Raw genomic sequence first — 24,437 nt, forward strand, 5'->3', positions numbered from 1 at the left:
AGAAGTGGAGAATGAGGAGAGGACATAAAGGAAGGTCAGGTGAAGAGTGAGTTGAAAGAAATGTTATTCTGGGAAGGCACATTTAAATAGGTGAGTTTTTAGTGCCATTTTGAATTCCTTGGGGTCGGCTAAAAGACGGATCTGTGCAGGGAGGGAATACTAAATGATGGGGCCTGCTATGGAAAAAGATCGTTCACATGTGGTTGCTAATCTAGTGGATTTTGAAGAGGGTATCTGTAGGAGCATTTGGTTCTGGGATCATAAGACACAAGCGGGAATACATAAATGCAAAGTGGAAGGTAACCAGCAATTTTTGTTATGGATTAAGTTGTGAATAATGGTGAGTAGTTTGTAGTGAATACATCAGATGATGGGTAACCAATGAAGATTGTGTAATGCAGGAGTGATGTGACGGAGAATTTAGAACCAGATAATAGACAGGCATCAGAGTTGTGAACCAACTGCAATGGATGTAAGTATGAAATTGGAGACCGATATAGAGGGGATTATAGTAATCAAGACCAGTTATGACAAGAGATTGAAGGACGGTGCAAAAGGCGTCATATTCAAGCAAGAGTTTAATGTGCTTTAGAAGGCGGATCTTGCAGAAAGAGGATTTGACTACTGTTTGGATGTAAGATTGCATATTGATTTGAGGGTCAAAATATACACCAAGATTACGAGCTTTGTTGGTAATATTGATATTGATGTTGTCAACAGCAATGTAAGTGGGAATATGGGTAAATGAAGGATATCCTAAGATCATGATTTCTGTTTTGGAAAGATTTAGGATAAGTTTTTGGTGAACTAACCAGGTTTTGATGTGTATAAACACATAATAAGCAATTGTTCCGTGGAGGACCAGTCATGGTGTGTAAGAAAGAAATGTTGTATGTCATCTGCCTAGAGATGGTAGGAAACACACAGTGGATAGACGTTTACATAGAGGAGAGAGATATATTGAATAAGATCACTGAGAGTGCTGATTCTTGTGGGACACCAGTTTTTAACGGAAACCAGGATGAGGGGGTATTGTTGACTATGACAACTTGAGTTCTACTAAGGAGAAATTATTTGAACCATTGAAGTACAGTACCAGTTAATCCAATATTGGTGAGGTGGGAGAGAAGTATGTCATGATGGATGGTGTCAAACACGGCTGAGAGATCTAAGAAAATGTATATGTAAGAAGTTCCCAAGTCAAATCCGTGGTGTAGAATGTGAGTGAATGAAAGGAGAAGAGTTTCAGTGCTATGATGAGGTCTAAATCCAAATTGATATTGGTCTAACAGAGAATATTAATCTAGGTATTGTTTTAAAACCGTGGATTCAATGATTTTGGCAAGGAATGGGAGTGAAGAGATCAGATGGAAATTACTAAATTTGGGTGTGGTAGATTAGGAATTGGAGAAATCACAGCTTGTTTCAGAGAGCTAGGGAAAGAACCAGTGGTTAGAGAGGAATTAACTATGCTAGCAATAGGAAGTGAAATTTCTTCTTTAATGGTTTTGAGAAGGGTAGTAGAGCAAGGGGAGAGAGGGTGGATGGGAGGATTCATTTTAGAAATGATTTTAATTATTTCAGTGCTGGCAACCATTTCGAAAGATTCCCAATATTGAGATGGCATGGGGTCTTGGAATGAAGGTAAGATGTTAGGAAATGTTTTAGTAATTGTATCAGTTTTGTTTTGGAAGAAGTTTTTGAATAAATCATTTAAGTTGAGGTTCGGAAGGGGTTTTGGATATTGACATTTTGAATTAAATTGGTTAACTTTTTAACGGTATTGAAGAGAATTTTGGGACTGTTATTAGCCTAGAAGATATGCTTGGAGTAAAGCTTTTTTAGCTGCATTAACTGAGGAGCGGTAATAAGATAGTTCATTAAAATAAGAAGACAGATTATTTGTGGATTTATTACTTCTCCACTTGGTTTCCAGTCTGCGAAGATTTCTTTTTAACATGAGCAGCGTTTGGGGAAAACCAAGGGGCATGTGAAGATCTAGAATAGAAGAGTTTGGAGACAGAGACAGGGTTGCCAGATGTAATTGAGAAAGCCTTGTTCCATGTGTTCACCATGTTTTCAGTGTTGGAAGGTTAAGAGTTAGTGGCAGCAAGGTATCTTTAAAGAGTTGCAGATCAATAGGTTTTCTTTTTATGCAAGTAAATGTATTACAATTTGAAGAGGCAGATCTGTCAGTAGTAGAAGTGTTACAGTTTAATTTGCAATGAATGAGGTAGTGATCTGACCAAGTTACCAGGGTAATGGATATATTCGAAGCAGGGAGAATAATCGATGGATTGCTAATTAATGTCTAAAGTGTGTCCAGCAGAGTGAGTTGGGACAGAGATGTTTTGTTGTAAGTCAAGGGTGTTTATTGCATTGATAAAGTTTGTCGTGGTATTGGATGGAGGATATTGATCAATGTGTAAATTGAAGTCGCCAAGGATGATGGTTTTCTCTGGGCGTGGTAAGGACAGAGCGAAATATTTGATAAGTGGAGAGAGATTGTGAGATAAAAGACCCAGGGGACAATATAATAGGCAGATGTCTTTCCTGTCAGAGGATAAATGAAGTAGTTCATAGGCAAGCTAAGATGAGAAAAGGAGAAAGATAGTAAACGTTTGAAAAAGATTACCAGACCACCACCTTTGCCATAGGGATGCGGGCTGTGGAAATAAGAGTAGTTATTGGGACAGCAGAGGTTGAGCAGGGAGGTGGCTCTATCAGATGTACAAGATTCAGTGATGCATATGCAGTCCAAATTAGATTGAGCAAGTATATAAAAGTTGACTTTTTTGGACAAAGACCTAATGTTGATTAGAGATATAGAAAGGGACATGGGTTTGATCTACAGGCGGGAAGGGGACGGAGGGAAAGAGGGGAATGGAAATCAAGTTTGCCCTCGGTCTTGGAGTAAAATGGTGGCTGACAAGATAGCCATAATGGCCATATCCAGTGATTGTGGGAATCTGCATAGTAAAGTACAGCAATAAAAGCCACAAAGAAAGATGGAACAAGGGCATCTGAGGGTGTGCACAAAGGAGCATGCTCCTTTGTTCGTGCTCCTTCGTGCTCACTCCCCACTGGCGCGGGTGCCTCCGGCATCCAGGGCCCGTTTAAGTTCGGCCGTCACCCCCAGATGATATCACAAAGGGAGGGCATGGACAGGGTACTGCCGAGGCAGAGGCTCCGAAGCTGGCGATGGAGCACAGACCAGGGGAGCAATGCAGGAACTCAAATGCAGGCACAGTCCGAGTGATTAGCAGGCAGGAAGAATGAGACAAGTGAGACAATGTGAAGGGTGAGCAGGAATCCTGAATTAAGATATTGGTAATTCTTGTGTGTTGGAAGGAATGGATGGTTGATAATCTTGTAAGATTTTTAATTGTTTTTTTGTTTTTGTTGAACATATTGATGGTTAGAATGATGTTAAGCAAAATGTCTTTAATGTGAAATTGAAATTATAGGTGAAGAAAGTAGGGTGAAGTGGTCAGTTTTGTAATAGAAGGTGACCACTGCTGATGATATCAATAGATAGAGGAGCTGACAGTTTAAAATGTTTGGTGTTTTTTGAAGAAGATATACTTACTGAGTGTAGAAGTGTTTCTAAGATGGTTGAAGATAAGGGTATTTGTCAGAGGAGGAGGAGGGTTGTAGTGTTAATAAAATAACTTTGGTTTATTTTATGTTCAGTCTTAATTCAGGTGCGACTCGGGTGCTCACGAAGGGGTGCTGCACTCCTTCGTGCGCGCGCCCTTCAGCGTTGCCACAGTGGATTAGTGCTGCTGCTGGGAGCGATATGGGTAGGCTGTCGGCGGTGCTGGACTCCTCCCTCTGGTGGGGTGGGGGGAGGGGAGCTCTGCTCCTGGGGAGATCACCACCGTTGAGACAGCGGCAGGGAAATCCCTCCTGCAGTCAGGGTGGAGAGGAGAGCACTGCAAGGAAGTTTTAAAGGCAGCCCTTTCTCCATTGTCTTCGGCATCGCCGCAGTGGATTAGTGCTGCTCCTGGGAGCAATGTGGGCGGGCAGTAGGCGGTGCTGTCCTTGCCACCGGTGCTGGACTCCTCCTCCTGGTGGGGTGGGGAGGATTTGCGAGTAATTCCATGAGATTTTGTATACTACCATCATATGTAATCTGTCGATCTAACTGTTCCACTGCTACTATTTAGTTTAATTTGCACAATTTATAAAAGATGTATTGATAGCTTATACCAGTGCCCACTGCCTTGGGTGAAAGTTTACTTTCAAAAATGTGATTGTTAAAATCAAAATAAATCTTTTTAAGTATTTTGTAAAGATTAAAACTGATGTGCAATCTCATGTTGCCCTAAAATTGTTCAAATTGACCCATTATCTTTCTTTTCAGAACTTGTTTTTGGAATCTTTGGCTAATTGAATATTACAATACTCACTATACGATCTTGAATAATCAAATTGTAAAATATTAAGATGGTTGGGATAGAGACAGAAATTCACCATTTTAACAGCTGGGTATTATGGGGAAGATTTTTAATCTTACGCGCGAGAGATACATTGTGCATGCTATCCGGCGCGCACAAATGTATACCCGATTTTATAAAATGTGCGCACTTCCGCGTGCATGTTATAAAATCCAGGGTCGGCGCACGCAAGAGGATGCACACTTGTGCACCTTGCGCGCACTGAGCCCGAGGGGAGTCCGGATGGCTTTCCCTGTTCCCTCTAAGGCCGCTCCGAAATCGGAGCGGCCTTCAAGGGAACTTTTACTTCGCTCCCCCCACCTTCCCCTCCCTTCCCCTATCTAACCGCCCCCTCCAGCCCTACCTAAATCCCCCCCCCCCCCACCTTATTTCATTTTTTACGCCTGCCTAAGGCAGGCGTATCTTGCGCGTGCCGGCCAGCTGCCGGCGCGCCATCCCCCGGCACGGCTGCTGTGCTGGAAGACTTGGGACCGCCCCCGGACCACCCCCCCCCCCGGCCCCACTCCCGGACATACGCGCGTGCCAGGGCTTGTGCGCACCGCCGAGCCTATGCAAAATAGGCTCGGCGTGCGCAGGGATAGGTTTCAAAGGGTTACGCATGTAACCCTTTGAAAATCTTCCCCTATGTTTTTAAAGGTACCTATTGCTATTTGATCAAGTCATTAAATACTTTGACATTGTTAGATGTCTCTTCCTTGTTTGCCTTTCTTTTAATGTCTTTCTTTTATTGATGGCCTATATCCCATTGACTTTACTAGGATCTTGGTAAATTAGATCTGTTCTCCTGGTCCTCTGAATGAACTGTCCTCCCCAATAAGCAAGTAGGTCCAGCTTTGTACAGCTGGACCCGGAATTATAACCAATTCTGCTTTTTAGCTTTTGATTTTAAAAAATTATTTCCAATATACATTTTATTTTATTTGTTTATTTATGGTTTTTCTAGACCGACATTCGTTGTGGAACATCATATCGGTTTACATAAAACAGAAAATGCAGCGTAAAAACTTTACAAGGAACGTTATAACTTTAAAACATAAAAGGGGGGGATGCATTTAATACAGTATTTTTTATTTTGATAATATTGTCAAACTTGAAATTCAACGAAGTGAATTTTTATATTCGTTTCTCACTGAAAATGTTATTACTGGTCACTTTAACTTTCATAGTAGAAACATGGTATCCAATGTTAATATCCTTAAAATAAAATTAGATTTTTGATATTAAAGATGAAGCATTCCATTTAGGATGAATTCCCTTCAGATAGTTTTCTTTTGTTTTAGTAATGTAATAAGGCTTTCTCATAATAAAGTTTCTCTAAATATACTAAATATTTCCTGTGATGTTCCATTCCAAGATCATATAGACTAAGGAACATATTCTTATTGAAAACTCCTGTGGTCAAATGTAAAATGATGGAAACATTTTGTCTTCCAGGTCTTTTATGCCTTGAACATTTTCAAAAGGATAAAGAAATTTAAGAACATCTGCTACCACAAGTAGTGATGCCTGCTTTTTCTCTTGTAAGTACTGTAATAGTTGAATTATAATTTCAGAAAAAAAACTACATATGAAATTTTGTGTTGATAAGCAATAAAATATGGATGCAGAAATTCTTGACTTTAATATTTGTTGTCTTCTGACATTTTAAGATTGCATGTATACCCTAAACTGCTATAATAAAATCTCTAATTCATATTATCCATAACTTTGCTATTATTTCTGCCTATATATTTACAGGACATTTTTCAGTTATTGAATAATATATTTACTGTAATGGAGGTACTGGTGGAGAATAATGAATCTGTAATTGTTAAAATAATTTACACTCTTGTTTCTAGTTCCTCTAAGTAATTCAAGAACAACTACTGAGTAGTTGAGACTATGTGAATAGGAGGACTAGAAGGTGAAGTGAATGACTGAGTTTGAGAATGCTTTCGGTATTGCAGTAATCTTAACAGTTAGTGTCTCCATTGTTGGTATTTTTTAAGCTTATTGCGTGTCTCTTGGATTTATTTGCTGTTTAAAATGTTAGATTATGTAGTTTCTCATTGGAGGCACACATGGGTCATGTGACCCTACTTGCACTTATTGAAGGATTGTCCAGAGCTTTCTAGAAAAAGCTTTTGAGCATGGTGTCTGAGGCAACACCAAATCAATGGTCATTCAGTTCTGATTTTGGCCGCCATTCAAGTACAAGCATCTCACCAGACTTCCTCTGTTTTCCTTCCTTTTGTTTCATGCTCAGTTTTTAGAGCTTGCATTTCTTCAGCTTTCCTTTCTGATTTTCCTTAGGCAATTTTTGGGCTCTTGAAAGTATTTTTCTCACAGGACAAGCAGGTTGATAGTCCTCACATATGGGTGACATCATCAGGATGGAGCCCAATCACGGAAAACTTCTGTCAAAGTTTCCAGAACTTTGACTGGCCCCTACTGGGCATGCCCAGAACAGCACCAACCCTGCAGCCAGCAGGGGTCCCCCTTCAGTCTTCTTTTTTCCACGCAGCAGTAGCCTCGCGGTTTAGGAGCTCTGAACACATTCCTGACAGGAATTTTCCTCACGGACTTATTTAAAGTTATTTTGCCCCACAGGGGTCCCTCCTCTAACTTTTCTCAGGCTGCGGTACTCCGGTAAGTTTTTCACCGTTTTTCGTCGATTACAGTCGAGTTTGGCCCTCGTGGCCTACTGGCCGTCGACCGTACCGCGGCTCGATTTTTTCTATGGCCATGGCATCGGGTTTTCGTCTGTGCCCGGACTGTACTCACACCGTGTCTATCACAGACCCTTATAGAGTCTGTGTAACGTGTTTAGGCCGTGACCATGATGTCCTGACGCACCAAATGTGCCCTCATGACACCAAAAAGGTCGCAAAGCCAGAATGGAGAAGATGGGACTCCTTTTCCGTGCTCACACCCCGACGCCATCCATCGCATCGACGTCATCGGGACCAGCACCGTCGAAGTCGCACCACCATCGACAACCGTCCGGTGACCACCCGCCATCAACATCTTCACGGCCATCGATTCCCGTTTCTCCCCCTCAAGATCGAGGGGATCGAAGGGAGAGACATCGCCATCGGCATCGCAAGTCTCGGACTGTCGAGGGAGCGAAATAATCGACCTCGCCACCATCCGAGCCACCATCGAAGAAGCCCCGTCCAGGAACGGCACCAACCATTCCTGCGACCGGGACATCGAGGCCACCCTCACCCGATCGAGGTTTGGGAGTAGCAATTCCACCTGTAAAGGTGGTCCCTCAGACTGTGCCTCAGCCTCCCTCTTCCGTCACAGAGCCGGAGCTGAATGCCCCAGGTCTCCGGGAAGAACTGGACCGGCTGGTCCAGGAGGCCATCGACAAGGCGATGCAACGACTCCAGGTCCCTTCGGCACAGACACTGGCACCGAGAGTGGAACCGATCACCGACCCGATTCCAGCAGCGCTGGCACCGCTGCTATCCCGGATGGAGGCGCTTATGACTGCCCTTCCACCTGTAATTCCTGGGTCTCCGATGGCCCCAGTGCGCTCCCCGATGACAGCTTCATCGGGAGGAGAAACACCGTTTCGCATTCCTCCTTCGGGGGAATTGCCTCAGCCATCGATGCCATGTCGTCCCTTGCCACAGATTCATTCATCGGGAGCGATACGCACATTGGCGCCATCGATGCCGGCACCGATGCCCCCCAGGGCGTCCACGGTGCCCCCGGTGATTCCTTCGATTTTCTCGGATCCTCAGCCGGGCCCTTCATAAGAACATAATGCCATACTGGGTCAGACCAAGGGTCCATCAAGCCCAGCATCCTGTTTCCAACAGTGGCCAATCCAGGCCATAAGAACCTGGCAAATACCCAAAAACTAAGTCTATTCCATGTTACCATTGCTAATGGCAGTGGCTATTCTCTAAGTGAACTTAATAGCAGGTAATGGACTTCTCCTCCAAGAACTTATCCAATCCTTTTTTAAACACAGCTATACTAACTGCACTAACCACATCTTCTGGCAACAAATTCCAGAGTTTAATTGTGCGCTGAGTAAAAAAGAACTTTCTCCGATTAGTTTTAAATGTGCCCCATGCTAACTTCATGGAGTGCCCCCTAGACGTTTTACTATCCGAAAGAGTAAATAACCGATTCACATCTACCCGTTCTAGACCTCTCATGATTTTAAACATCTCTATCATATCCCCCCTCAGTCGTCTCTTCTCCAAGCTGAAAAGTCCTAACCTCTTTAGTCTTTCCTCATAGGGGAGCTGTTCCATTCCCCTTATCATTTTGGTAGCCCTTCTCTGTACCTTCTCCATCGCAATTATATCTTTTTTGAGATGCGGCGACCAGAATTGTACACAGTATTCAAGGTGCGGTCTCACCATGGAGCGATACAGAGGCATTATGACATTTTCCGTTTTATTCACCATTCCCTTTCTAATAATTCCCAACATTCTGTTTGCTTTTTTGACTGCCTCAGCACACTGAACCGACAATTTCAATGTGTTATCCACTATGACACCTAAATCTCTTTCTTGGGCTGTAGCATCTAATATGGAACCCAACATTGTGTAATTATAGCATGGGTTATTTTTCCCTATATGCATCACCTTGCACTTATCCACATTAAATTTCATCTGCCATTTGGATGCCCAATTTTCCAGTCTCACAAGGTCTTCCTGCAATTTATCACAATCTGCTTGTGATTTAACTACTCTGAACAATTTTGTGTCATCTGCAAATTTGATTATCTCACTCGTCGTATTTCTTTCCAGATCATTTATAAATATATTGAAAAGTAAGGGTCCCAATACAGATCCCTGAGGCACTCCACTGCCCACTCCCTTCCACTGAGAAAATTGTCCATTTAATCCTGAGAGATTCCTGTCTTTTAGCCAGTTTGCAATCCACGAAAGGACATCGCCACCTATCCCATGACTTTTTACTTTTCCTAGAAGCCTCTCATGAGGAACTTTGTCAAACGCCTTCTGAAAATCCAAGTATACTATATCTACCGGTTCACCTTTATCCACATGTTTATTAACTCCTTCAAAAAAGTGAAGCAGATTTTTGAGGCAAGACTTGCCCTGGGTAAAGCCATGCTGACTTTGTTCCATTAAACCATGTCTTTCTATATGTTCTGTGATTTTGATATTTAGAACACTTTCCACTATTTTTCCTGGCACTGAAGTCAGGCTAACCGGTCTGTAGTTTCACGGACCCCCCCCCCCCCCCCCCCCCGGAGCCCTTTTTAAATATTTGCTATCCTCCAGTCTTCAGGTCCAATGGATGATTTTAATGATAGGTTACAAATTTTTACTAATAGGTCTGAAATTTCATTTTTTAGTTCCTTCAGAACTCTGGGGTGTATACCATCTGGTCCAGGTGATTTACTACTCTTCAGTTTGTCAATCAGGCCTACCACATCTTCTAGGTTCACCGTGATTTGATTCAGTCCATCTGAATCATTACCCATGTAAACCTTCTCCATTACGGGTACCTCCCCAACATCCTCTTCAGTAAACACCGAAGCAAAGAAATCATTTAATCTTTCTGCGATGGCCTTATCTTCTCTAAGTGCCCCTTATGATCCTTATGATACCTGGGGTGATGATACTTCCACAGACACCGATGACTTACCTTCACCTCCCTCTCCTACTGAAAGTAGAAAGCGTTCTCCTCCAGAGGACCTCTCTTTCATTAATTTTGTGAAGGAAATGTCAGAATTGGTCCCTTTCCAGCTTCAGAAGGAGCAAGATGATAGGCACCAGATGATGGAGCTTCTCCAATTCCTGGATGCCCCTAAAGTGATCACTTCTATTCCCATTCATCAAGTTCTTCTTGACCTCAAAAAGAACTGGGAAAACCCTGGATCCATTGCCCCAGTACACAGAAAGGCTGACACTACTTATTTGGTACAGTCAGCCCCTGGCTTTCAAAAATCTCAGCTTGACCACCACTCAGTTGTGGTGGAATCTGCTCAAAAGAAAGCAAAAAGGACGAAACCACACTCATCTACCCCTCCTGTCAAGGAACACAAGTTCCTCGACAATATTGGTTGTCGAGTGTTCCAAGGGGCCATGCTTATCTCCAGGATTGCTTCTTACCAGCTGTATATGACCCAATACAACAGGGTCATTTTCAAGCAAATACAGGACTTCTCTGAAACCCTGCCTGACCAATTTCAAGAACATCTTCAAACCCTTGTCAACAAGGGGTTTGAGGCAGGAAAGCATGAGATAAGAACAGCTTACGATATCTTCGACACCTCCACTAGAGTGTCTGCAACTGCCATTTCGGCAAGACGCTGGGCCTGGCTCAAGTCTTCTGACCTTCGCCCAGAAGTACAAGACAGGCTCTCTGACCTGCCCTGTATAGGAGATAATCTGTTCGATGAACAGATTCAGCAAATAGTGGCTGAATTAAAGGACCATCATGAGGCCCTCAAACAGCTCTCATCGATACCTTCTGACTTCTCTTCTAGACAGCCCTTCAAGAAGGACTCTAAGAAGTCATTCTTCCGCCCAAGGAAGTACTATCCTCCACCAACAAGGTCCCGAGTTACGAGGCCTTATCAGAAATCTCAGCCCCAGAAGCAAAAGCCACAAGCAGCTCCCCAGCCGGGGCCTGCTTCAGCTTTTTGATGTTCCCTTGGAGAGCAGCAGCCTGATCCCTCTGCCAGCCATACCAGTTGGAGGTCAATTGTGCCACTTTCACGGCATGTGGCAATCAATCACAACCGACCAATGGGTGCTAGCAATCATTGCTCAGGGTTACCACCTGAACTTTCTTACTCTTCCACCGGAATCACCACCTCTACAAGCGTGGAGAGTAACCGACCACTCTGTCCCTCTGGAGCAGGAGGTTTCCCTTCTTCTCCAGTTAAGAGCAATAGAACCCGTCCCTCTTTCCCAACAAGGCCTAGGGTTCTATTCCCGGTACTTTTTGATTCCCGAAAAATCCGGGGGGCTTTGTCCAATTCTGGACCTACGTGCCCTCAACAAGAGCCTCCAGCAGGAAAAGTTCAAGATGGTAACCTTGGGCTCGCTTCTACCTCTTCTACAAAGAAGAGACTGGCTCTGCTCTTTGGACCTCCAGGACACGTATACCCACATTGCGATAGCTCCAGCTCATCACTAGTATCTCAGGTTTTTAGTAGGCCCAAAGCACTATCAATACCGAGTGCTTCCATTCGGACTAGCATCGGCACCACGAGTCTTTACCAAATGTTTCGTGGTTGTCGCAGCCTTTCTCAGGAAAGAAGGTGTGCACGTCTACCCCTATCTAGACGACTGGTTAATCAGGGCCCCAACCCAGCAAGCTGCTCGATCGTCCCTGGATTTGACCCTACACACTCTAATTTCTCTAGGATTTCTCGTCAATTACGAGAAATCCTGTTTAGTCCCATCTCAAACCGTATCGTTTATTGGGGCAGACTTGGACACCTTACAGGCAAAAGCCTTTCTACCTCAACAACGAGTGCAAACCCTCGTGTCCCTCACTCATCAGTTGTAGTCTCAGTATACAGCAACAGCTCAACAATTCCTTGTCCTTCTCGGACACATGGCGTCCTCAGTTCATCTCACACCAATGGCCCGCCTGGCCATGAGAGTCATGCATTGGACTCTGAGGTCACAATGGATTCAAGCGACTCAGCCTCTGTCAACCATTGTCCACATCACCGACGCACTCCGTCTGTCTCTCACCTGGTGGAAAGATCAGAACAATCTCCTCCAGGGACTGCCTTTTCACCTGCCAGATCCTCAACTCATTCTCACCACTGACGCTTCCAACCTCGGCTGGGGAGCTCATGTGAATGATCTGCAGACACAAGGATTTTGGTCTCCAGAGGAAGCCAAACACCAGATAAATTTCCTGGAGCTTCGAGCGATGCGATATGCTCTCAGAACCTTTCAGGATTGCCTATCAAATCACGTCATCCTGATTCAGACGGACAACCAGGTGGCCATGTGGTACATCAACAAGCAGGGAGGCACAGGCTCCTTCCTTCTGTGCCAGGAAGCTGCACAGATTTGGGCGGAAGCGCTCTCCCACTCGATGTACCTCAGGGCCACCTATTTGCCGGGAGTGCACAATGTCTTGGCAGACAAACTGAGTCGTGTCTTCCAACCGCACGAGTTGTCTCTCAATCCCTCCGTAGCGACCTCTCTCTTCCAGCAATGGGGTCATCCCCAAATAGACCTCTTTGCGTCCCCTCAGAACCGCAAGGTGGACAATTACTTCTCCCTCATTCGCAGCGAGCTCTCTCAGCCCAGAGATGCATTCTCCCTCTCTTGGGCAGCTGGTCTGCTTTATACATTCCCTCCACTTCCTCTTCTCTCGAAGACTTTCGTGAAACTCCGTCAGGACAAGGGAACCATGATCCTGATAGCACCTCACTGGCCATGCCAAGTGTGGTTTCCCATACTCCAGGATCTCTCCATCCGCAGGCACATTCCCTTGGGAACGCACCCGCTTCTGATCACTCAGAACGACGGATGTCTAAGCCATTCCAATCTTCAGGCCTTGTCCCTGACGGCATGGATGTTGAAAGGTTAATCTTTCGACCACTTAACCTTTCAGATTCCGTTTCTCGTGTCCTGATTGCTTCACGGAAGCCTTCCACAAGAAAGTCTTATTCCTATAAATGGAAAAGGTATACATCAAGGTGTTCTTCGCAATCCCTTGATCCCTTTTCCTGTCCAATCCCAAGGTTTTTGGACTATCTCTGGCACTTATCGGAATCAGGTCTAAAGACCTCTTCCATCAGAATGCATGTCAATGCAGTAGCCGCCTTCCATAAAGGTGTCGGGGATGTCCCTATATCGGTACAACCCCTCGTAACACGTTTTCTTAAAGGCTTGCTCCATATCAAGCCACCTTTATATCCTCCGGCCCCTTCTTGGGACCTTAATCTGGTTCTCGGGCGGCTCATGGAACCACCATTCGAACCTCTTCACTCCTGTGACCTAAAATATCTTACATGGAAAGTGATTTTCCTTTTGGCTATCACTTCAGCTCGCAGGGTTAGTGAGTTACAGGCCCTAGTTACCTATCCGCCTTACACTAAACTCCTGCAGGACCGGGCGGTACTCCGCACTCACCCTAAGTTTTTGCCTGAGGTAGTTTCGGAGTTTCACATTAATCAATCCATCATACTACTTATCTTCTTTCCCAGGCCCCACTCCAACCAAGGGGCTCTGCATACCCTTGACTGTAAACGGGCTTTAGCGTTCTATCTAGACCATACAGTTGCTCACAGGAAGAGCACTCAGTTATTCGTCTCTTTCCATCCCAACAAATTAGGGCAACCTGTGGGTAAGCAGACTTTCTCCTCCTGGTTGGTGGACTGCATATCTTTTTGCTACCAGCAAGCAGGCATTCCTTTTCAAGACCGTGTTAAAGCACACTCTGTGAGGGCCATGGCGACTTCAGTAGCACACCTACGATCGGTGCCGCTTCCTGATATTTGCAGGGCTGCCACCTGGAGTTCTCTCCACACTTTCGCAGCCCACTATTGTTTGGACAAAGCCGGAAGACAGGATTCCATCTTCGGCCAATCTGTCCTGCGTAACCTATTTCCAATGTGATGTACCAACACCCGCCTGCCCAGTGGGGTTCAGGATGCCCTCTACCAAACTCCACCCCAGTTGTTGTGCCTGTTGCACGCCGTTGGGTACATTTGGTGCATGTTCGGACATCCTCAGCTCGGTACTCACCCATATGTGAGGACTACCATCCTGCTTGTCCTGTGAGAAAGCAGAGTTGCTTACCTACAACAGGTGTTCTCACAGGACAGCAGGATGTTAGTCCTCACGAAAACGCCCGCCACCCCACGGAGTTGGGTTCGCTTACGATTTCTTATTTTATTTTTTCGCTCCTACTTTTACTATAAACAAGACTGATGCAGGGTTGGATGGCATGCTGGGCATGCTCAGTGTGCCAAGTCAAAGTTCTAGAAACTTTGACAAAGTGTTCCGTGAGGGCTCTATCTTGATGATGTCACCCATATGTGAGAACTAACACCCTACTGTCCTGTGAGAACACCTGTTACAGGTAAGCAAATCTGCTGTCTCTACTATCTACCCTGAGAGACCATTTCATACACCTACACTTTCCATGAAGAAATATTGTCTGATATTTCTCCTGAGTTTACCCTGACTTCTTGTTGTAGAGCATTCTTTCCTCTGAAAAAGGATTTTTTCTCTGCATTATTTATACTGTTTGAGATATTTAAATGTCTCTGTCTGAGAAGAAAGAAGGGATCCAATGTACACAGTACTGATGAATCTTAGGTATAGTTTTTTTGGGAAACATAAACCTTTTGGAGAGACTGTCCAGAAACATGCATAAATAAAATATTTTGCAGTACTTTACTCTTGACATTTTATCATTATTTAGGCTTGGCATGGTTTTAATAACTTGAACCTTGCTCTAGGTCATTGGAGACCACCTTATGGATGTTATGCCAGCTCATAGTTAGAGAATGGTGCACTTCCCCAACCAACAGAGAAAAGAGATGGAGTCATTCTTTGTTTTCTATTGTCTGAAATATAAGGCATCTATGGAATACAGGCAGTTATTAATTTTTTTGTATGGCACCGATTGTGTATATGTTGTACAAGGTAAACATAAATCAAAATAGGGATATAATAATTTGTCATACAGGTATCAAAATAAAGATAACAAAAATATAAGATGTTATCTTTTTATTGGACTAAGAATGCATTTCTTTACCAGCCTTCAAGAGAAATACTTTTTCAAAAAATCAACATAGAATAAACAGGAACTTTGTAAACTGAGGTTATTGTTAGTTCCTCCGTTCACTTACTATTGCTCATTATGTTTGACTGGATGAAGGGAGTATAATTCTTGAAAGCTAGTAAAGAAATGTATTCTTCTAGTCCAATAAAAATATATTATTTTACAATTTTTGATTAAATGTATTGCTCCAAGGACAAGCAGGATGGCAAACCACATATTCCGCGAGTAGGACACGTTCCTGTAGAGCTGTTTTGTCTCCTCTGAAATGAAAGGTCCCAATCTTCTGCTTCAGAAAGGGGACTCAAGGCATACCGGCTTTGGATGCCTTTGCCTTGGATCGGGGCTAGGGCCTGCTGTGTTTGTATCCTCCAATTCCTCTTTGTGAAGATCTTGTTGAAACTCAGAGACCAGGGAACTATGATTCTCATAGCCCCCTTTTATCTAAGACAGAATTGGTACACATTCCTGCAGGACATGTCCATGAGTGATCCAGTCAGTCTGGGGAATTCCCTAATTCATCACGTAAGATCAGGGACTATTGTGCCATCCCAGCATTGGATCCTCGGCCTTCACAACCTAGATGTTGAAAGGGTAGGTCTACAACCCCTGAATCTTTGTGAGGATCTTTCTCATATTCTTCTGACTTGCAGGAAGGACTTCACGAGGAAGTTCAATGGGTCAAAGTACAGGAGATTTACCTTTAGGTCTGAGAGAGAAGTCCTATATCCTTTGTCCTGCTCCAGCCAAAAACTGCTTGATTACCTTCTACATCTTTCAGAGTCAGTTTTTAAGACCAATTCAGAGTTCACCTTAGTGTTTGCCACCACTTTGTAAAAAGTATACCCATCTCTGTACAGCTTTTACTTATCCAATTCATGTGGGCTTGCATCACTTGATGCCCATCATCAAATCTCTTGCAGTGCTATGGGACCTCAATATGGTATTGACTCAGAGGATGGAAGCTGCCTTTGAGCCTGTAGGCTTTAAGAGCTAAAGTACTTGGCTTTGATGATAGTCAACGATTCTGCAAGTTGATATGACGTTTGTCAGAATAGGATGGTTCTGCACATACATCCTAAGTTCCTGCCTAAGGTAGTACTGGACTTTCACCTTAATTAGTCAGCCTTCCAGCAATTTTTCTTAGGCCACATGTCCAAAAAAGGTGATTGAGCACTTCACAGTTTAGACTGCAAGAGAGCATTAGCCTTTCATTTGGAGTGGACTAAAGCCTTAGAAGGTCCACCCTGCTTTTTTGTTTGACAGTAACAAACCTGAGATTTCTGTTGTCAAGCATACATTTTCAAATTGGCTAGCAGACTTCATCTGCTTGTGTTATGCCCATGCAGGCCTGAATCTGGTGGGCCATGTCAAGATTTAATGTCAGAGCCATGGTGACTTAAGCTAACTCTGAATGAAGGAGATCTGCAGGGCTATGATGTAGAGTTCTGGCCACACATTCATATCACATTATTGCTTGGACAGGGACTCCCGATGCAACAGTAGGTTTGACCAGCTTGTACTGAGGGGTCTGTTTGAGGTGAGGGAGATAATTCCCTGCCTCCTAGAGCCTGTTACTTTGTTTCCAGGCTGCCCCTATTAAAAGATATAATATACAAAACTGGCTTTTTGCTACCAAAAATAGTTTTTGCCTTTTGGTGTTGTTTTGAGTTTTCCCCTTTTTCATTTAGGGCAGTCTGTATCTAGAAATTCCCCATGTGTGAGGACTCTTATCCTGCTTGTTCTTGGAGAAAGCAGATTCGCTTACCTGGAGTAGGTATTTTCTGAGGAAAGCAAGAAGTCCTCACAAAACCTGCCCACCTCCCGTTGGAGTTAGTTTCTCCAAGTTTAAACTAACTTTTAGACTGAAGGAGTCCCTACATGGACATGTGGCAGTATGGCATGCTGTACATTCGCAGTAGAGCATACTCAGGAACCTCAAACCATGAACTACAGGTTTTAACACTGGCTCTTGAAACTTTACTCCACCTCTGACCAGGAATTAAATATGTAGTGTTAAGAAAACATATGTAAAGCCTACTTCTCTGCATTGGGGGGAATAATAGCTAATGCCTTGATTGACATGGGCTTTGCATGGAGGAGAGCTAATCTATATGTACATGTTTACACAGGGTTGTGAGCATGGTTTTTGTGGGTAAAAAAGCAAGTTTGCTTACTGTAAACAGTGTTTTCCATAGATAGGATGAATTAGCCATTACATTACATGTGGGTAACATCATCTGGCGGCACCAAACAGTCACCCGTCTAAGCTAGTAGAGCTTTTAGCTCTATTGATCATGTATTGGACTTCCTGTGTGGGCATTGTCTCATGAGCTTCCTCAGTTGATAACAGATTTTAATCCACTTAGATAGTCAATTCTCGAGGGAGGTAAATGGTATTGCATGACTAATTCATCCTGCTATCCATGGAAAACATTTATGGTAAGTAAACTTGCTGTTTCTGTTGATAAGCAGGCTGAATTAGTCATATATATGGGGAGACCCAAGCCTGAGGACTGCAAAGGAATGTTTACTAAATAAACAATCTGAACCCAACTATGAAGCATGGACTACTAGATGAACAGGCTATGCAAGACTACTTGTCATTACCTACTGTCACTGTATAAGAGTTTGTCCAGATAGTAATTGGACACATAGATATGGACTGATGACCATATCACAGCTTTGCAGATGCTACATCTTCAAGTGATACTGCCCCATAAAAGAGCTGCTATAACTGCCCAGGCTCTTACTAGGTGCTCCTTGATAACATCGGGAGTCCCTATCCAAGCAATAATGTGATGTGAATGTGTGGCCAGAACGCTACATCATAGCCCTGCAGATCTCCTTCATACAGAGTTAGCTTAAGTGAGCTACTGAAGTCACCATAGTCTGCTAGAGTGTAGTAGCATGCAGTGTACTCTGTAGCCAGCTGGACAATGTATGTTTGGCCACTGCTATGTCTAGATTGTCATGTTTGGAGGCTATAAAGAGCTAAGAAACCTGACTTTGAGGTTCAGTTTTGCTTTTGTATTAAACTAGTGTTCTTCTAAATTTCAGAGCATGAAGGGCTTTTTCAGCTTCATGAGCATGGGGTCTTAGGAAGAGTGTAAGTAACACAACGTGTTTAATAGAAAAAACTGATACTACTCCTGATAGAAACTTAGATTGTGTGTGGAAGATGACCCTGTTTTGGAAGAATTGAATATAAGAAGGATAATGAACCAAAGCTTAAAGTTCTCTGAGACTTCTGGCTATAGAAGTGTTAAATAGTAGTAGAAGGAACATAACTTTACAAATTAGACACACTTAAGCGAAGCCAATTCCCATGCTTCAAATGGTGGCTTCATAAGTTGTGGTAGAAGCACATCTAGGTGCCACGGTACAGGTGATTTAGAGCTGGAAGCTTAGTATATCGTAAATCTCTTATGAACTTGTATACTAAGGGATAAGTAGAACGATTGGCTTAAACTCACTTTGGGTATGGTGAGTTGACATAACACTAATATGCACTCCTATAGATGAGGTAGCAAGACTTGAAGCAGAAATGGTGAGTAAGAAGTTTAGTAACTCTTTGAGTTTTCATGTGAACAGCTCCAAGGTATTGTCATAACACCATGTGAAAAAAACCATAGGCTACTCCAGTTGACGGCTTTCTAGTAGACAGTAGAAAGTCTCCAACTTGTTTAAGCAGAGTGAATCTGCTGATTGAGTGCTGCACATCCAAGCTACCAAGTTAAGGGATGGAAGATTCAGATAAAATAGGCTTCCTTCTCCTTGAGAGAATAAGGATGGCTCTGATATGCATTAGATATGCGGATTAAACCTGTCTGGGCCATTTTGGAGCTATTAGGATTAGATTGACCCAATCTCAAGCAATCCATGAAATGTGTTGAGTGTTAGCAGAATTGAAGGAAAAGTGTATATGAGATCTGCGTTCCAGATCAGAAGAAAATGTTCTGAGCGAACTGGTGTTCGCTGGGAAGAACAGAGTGAAAACTTCTCCAGCTTTCTGATTTCTTCTGAGGTGAATCAGTGCCAACATGTTGGAGATATCTGAAGGTTTCACTACTTGCAGGAGAGCTAGAATATTATAATTTCAGTCCTATGTTCATATCTGTCATAGGCAAAGAGTCATGCCTGTGTGTGTATTTCCCATTTTGTTCACGCAGAACATAGTTACTTGTTATGTGAAAGTTTTTAGGGCCTATCCGATCATTCTTAAGTCCAGAAGGTGGAATCTAGAGTATGTACACCTAAGAGATGAAGAACTTCAATTCCGAAAGGGGCCCTGTTTGGGCACCCCACCCCATTTGCTGGCGTTTGAGAGTTGACCATTAACCGTCAATCGTCTATTCATGAAAACCCTTGGATGATCTCGTTTTGCAGGAGTGCTACTATTTTAATGAGGGATTTGGTGAAGACTCTCAGTGTTAGTATTGGAGCAAAAATGAGCACTTTAGATTGAAAATGTAAAGAGTCCACTACAAAGTGAAGGTAATATGAGTTGAAGGGATGGGTGAGAATATGCACATAAGCCTCCTTTGTTAAAATCACACCTTATTTTCTGTTCTGCGTGTTAAGGGAATTCATTCTGAATTCCTTCAGAAGCAGATTTTTTTCATGTTCCTTAACTCCATGATGGGTATCAGTCTCACATATTTCTTAGGGAGACCGACGTATCAGGAATTAAATCTGTGCACATGATGATGTGCAGGGACAGTTTCTATCGCTCATTGCTGGAGAAGTGATTCCAACTGTAGATTGAATTGTGTGAAATGAGGTGGATTGAAAGATGAATGATAAGAGAATAATTGCAGCTGAGAGAAATGCAAATGGTATCCAGATTCCACCATTGGGAGAACAAGGTGCTGTCTGGTCATCTTGTATGATCTTTCCAGGAAGAACTGGAATCTCTTCCTGATTGGAATAGCTGAATTTTGGCTTTGTACAATGATCCAAATTCAGTCCAGACATAGATTGGATTTGTTTTTGGTTGATGGTGTTCTCGCTGTTGTGCTTGGGCTGGAAACCGCTGTTGCTAGGAGTATGCTGTTTTAAAAGTGCAATAGGAGTATCATGCTGTCTTTTAAGGCAAGCAACTGATTTTCTGAAGTTTTATCAGTGAAGATGCTGTTCCATACAAGAAATGTTAACTAATCTGCCATGGAGATAATCTATAAAAACAATGGCTTTCCTTGGTCATACTGGAAGCTCTGATGGAAGCAGCTGAGGTATGTGGTATAGTATCAAAAAAATAAAAGTGGAAACATATCCCATAAGATTGGGATTTAGATTTGATTACTTACCTTTCCCAAACCCATGCTCAAGGTAATTTGCAATTCATGAACAATAGGTAGGCTGATCCCTGACATAAGGAGGGCTTATGATCTAAGCTTGTACTTGAGGCCGAGGAAGGTGAATTGACTTGGCCAAGGTCACAAGGCGTATCCATGGGAGAAGCGGATATTAAACCCTGACTTCCCTAGATCTCAGCCTACTGCTCTAACCTGTAGTCCAGTCCAGTCATGTGATGATTTCTGTCTTTTAGAGTAGTATATAAGATAACATGTTATAATTATTTTTTCATAATCTGAAAACTCTCATTTTGAATACTTGTACTACTGTTTACACTGGAAGTTTAAAATAGTAAAAAAAAATGCATGAATGAAAAGGGAGCATGTGAAAATTAATGGATTTATCAATTTCCTTTGCGAGATTTGTTTAGGGTCCACACAATACAAAAGGATTGCTTCAGAAATATTCAAAAACAAAATTATCTTTGGATCTTGGAATCTTCTTATTGCCCTGACATGAATAAAATGTGCAACAAAGGGAAATGAATGAAGAACCAGATTTGGACTGCGAAAATTCAGCATTGCAGTGCTTAGCTTCTTTATTTCTGTAATTAAATCCTGAAGGACCAACTTGTCAAATATTTATTTGCATTTTACATGGGGAAAAAATAGTGAACATATAAGTCAGTCGTATGTGGGTAAGTGGATTTTCAGCTGCCAGAAAGTATGCACGTACTTTCATAATATGTACAAAGTTGACTGTTGGAAAAAGAGGCATTATAGGGGTAAATATTAGATGTACATATTACCTTAATATTTTCGATGCTGTGCGTGTAAACACAGTGCTGCTAATATTCCTAAATTTTCATCCGTTTTGTGTCTCCTAAACCTACATGTGTATATTTAACTGCATAAAAAATGATTTCAGTAACAGCTTCAGAATGTACCTGGTTTGAAAATTGCTTTATTTTGTGTGGACTTAAAAGTACAAGTTTAACTTTGAGGTTAGGAGTGCATTTGAAAATTTAACCTCATACGATTGCTCAGCCATACTTCTTTCACATTCAATGTGTTTTTTTGGCTGTTAACTTTCTTCCGAAGAGCTTCCCTTGCCATCATATTCTCAAGTGAATGAGGCTTTTTACTCAGAGCATTGTCACATGAACAGTTTGGGAGGCACAGGAGAAGAGAAATGTAAAGAGAGCACTGAATTAAAACATAAACCTGGGAAAAGCCAGCTATTGATTACTGTGTTAAAGTTATAGAATATTTTAGCAGTTGAATCAACTGATGAGTCATTTAGCTGTTTTCGAAAAGTTGCTGTTTTCTCCATCAGTGCACTGTGATCAGCCTCTACTGAAACCCTGCAATTTTTGTAAATATAGTACTTTTTATTCTATGAGCTACTTCCCCTATCCTCTACTTAGAAGATTATGAGAAATGAGTTGTAGTGATTTGCCTTGAAAACTTTAACCACTGCTCAGCTAAAGATATTGTGAGATTTCTGTGCTAAGCCAAGAGAATTTGATGACAAAGCAGGCTTGTTGTCTTGGTCGTGACAAGCAAAATAAGACCTATCTCTCAACTCGCCCTCATTACAGAGTTGGTGCCCTCCTGTGTCATGCTTCCCAAATTTCAATGGCATCATTCTCTTAAAAAGAATTGACCACCTGCGTTGTAACTTGAAAGAGTCATAAAAGTTCTCTGTGACTCATCAGATTTCGAGCTAGGGGGAGAAGTAGTTCCTGACCTTTTCATAAAGACTGTATAGGCAATATGAGCAATCATCTTTCATATCTGGAGACTTGGATTTTAAACCTTAGATCTTAGGTTTGTGCACTTATCTCACCATAATTAATTCCTAGTAAACATTTTCATGCTTTTACAAAAAAAGTTATTTTCTACTCAGGATAGAGATGCATTTTTGTGTTGGGTGCTTTCATGCCTTGTTTTCATAACACTGAAGAGCAATAGGTGGTTAGAATCACGCTGCTCTGCTGTTAGATTTAACCAAGAAGGCAGAACTTGTGGAAAGAGGTTGGGCTGTACAAACAGATCTCTATTTGTGATGTTCTGTATTTTACTGTATTTATTGAGCTTTGAAATGCTTAAGGAAAAACTTGTAATCCCAGAAAAAGTTTCTTATCATAAATTGATTTTCCTGTAATGTATGGATTTAGATCACTAGATGCTGATTTGGTTGTCCAGAAGAAATTTATAAGTCTTATATGGTTTTAAATTTGCTTTCTGTGTGCCTTTACTTGTTCACAGCATCTTTACTCATATTTGGATTAAAATGTCATATCTCCTTTTATTTTTCTGTGGTGATGTAATTTAGTTCTGGTACAGATTTATCAACATTTTATGAATGGAAATACCAGAGTATGCTTAACAGGAAAAATACAGTTGTAGAACTAGGTTACGCTTTGCATGAGAGCAAACTTTTGATCATCTGTTCCTCAGTGTTAAGCATTTCAACATGACATGATTCTTTTGTGTTTGGTTAATTTTTTTGGAGGGGTGGTTGGAAATGTGCTTGCTGGGCAGACTGGATGGGCCGTTTGGTCTTCTTCTGCCGTCATTTCTATGTTTCTATGTTTAGTGTATTAATAGTATTCAAGAAGTACTTATTCTGGCCATCCCTTAATTCACTGGTTCTCAGCCCAATCTTTGGAATTTGTCCAGCCATTCTGATTTTCAGAATATGAATACTGAATGTGCTTGAAATAGGTTTGCATACGCTGCCTGTATTGTTAGCAAATATATCTCATGCTATATACACTGTGGATAAACGATAAACCAAACTGATTGGCCAGGATAGAAAAACCTATTAAACAATAATAAAACAAATCTGGCCTTAAGAAGAAACATGCTGAACTGTTCCTGGAACTACCATCTATCATAGCCATGGCCCTGCCCTTCTTTCCTACATGGATTTTTGTTTTTGTTCTTGTCAGCTGTAGAAGAACCTGAAGAATAAGCTCTGCTAATTTAGAGATCTTTAATTAAATAAAAGCATTTTAGCATAAAGTACCTGTTTAACCTGAGAACTAGGAGGCATATATATTTTTTCTGGGTATTAAAATTAATTGTCTCTTCTGTATTCATTGAAGTTATACTATCTTCTGTTGGACCAACAAAAACATTATCTAGAGATTGTATGAGTCCTTATCAATAGGTTATTTCAGTTTTTCCTTTGATTAGTCTAGCTAAAAATACTCTTCCACCCTGATTTCACAATATGAATGGAGCCATATTTAGGTAATCATTTTAATATTTTCATTGGAATAAGGTACTGTTCTGTAATGTCTTTGTCACTACATGTATAGCACCACATGTACAGCAGGTGGTATTGTTCATGTAGTGGACAGCACCATCTGCTTTCTTGGCAGACTAATGCCAGTCTTCTTAGGTTCCCATGATGCCTCCTTCCTCCCAGGATCCTTTCAGTTACTACTCCTTCCTTAGTCTTCTCATTGATCTTCCGACACACAAAAGCAGAATCCTTATGTTGCAGGAATGCATTCTTATGTGAGTGGGTTGGTGGTTCACATGGGCAGCTGAGGTCTGTCCCAAGAGTTGCGGCGATCAGATGGCAAGTCTTTTTGAAAAAGAAGACAGTTTTAAGGCAATGATTATATGGTTTTAGACTATTGTAATGCCATTTATTTTGGCTGGCCTAAAAATATTTGAAGGTTTTATAAACAATGCAGAAAGCCGCTACACACCTAATCACATGGCTTGAAAGACAGGAGCATATCACACTGAGTTTAATTGCATTAAACTGACTTCCGATGGCTGCTTGCTCTAAATGTAAGGTCATAAAGCTAGTGTTTAAAGCCTTGAGGGAAGATGGCCCTGATTACCTGAAAAAAAACTTAGCTTTTTATGTGTCTGCTAGAGTCATACAGTCAGCCGATAAGCCATTGTTGAGTTTCCC

General features: G+C 42.2%; 1 protein-coding gene across 13 annotated transcripts in view; it reads left to right on the forward strand.

Moving 5' to 3' along the window:
* The window catches only part of FAM110B (family with sequence similarity 110 member B), a 494,939-nt gene that overhangs the window by 260,850 nt on the left and 209,652 nt on the right, over positions 1-24,437 (forward strand). For all 13 annotated transcript variants that reach the window (XR_003854818.1, XM_029591322.1, XM_029591320.1 and 10 more), the window contains one exon: positions 5,895-5,980. The gene's annotated coding sequence lies outside the window, so the exon portion shown is untranslated. The remainder of the gene's footprint in view (positions 1-5,894; positions 5,981-24,437) is intronic.

Source organism: Rhinatrema bivittatum, chromosome 2, assembly GCF_901001135.1.
Source record: "Rhinatrema bivittatum chromosome 2, aRhiBiv1.1, whole genome shotgun sequence".
Classification (NCBI taxonomy): Eukaryota; Metazoa; Chordata; class Amphibia; order Gymnophiona; family Rhinatrematidae; genus Rhinatrema; species Rhinatrema bivittatum.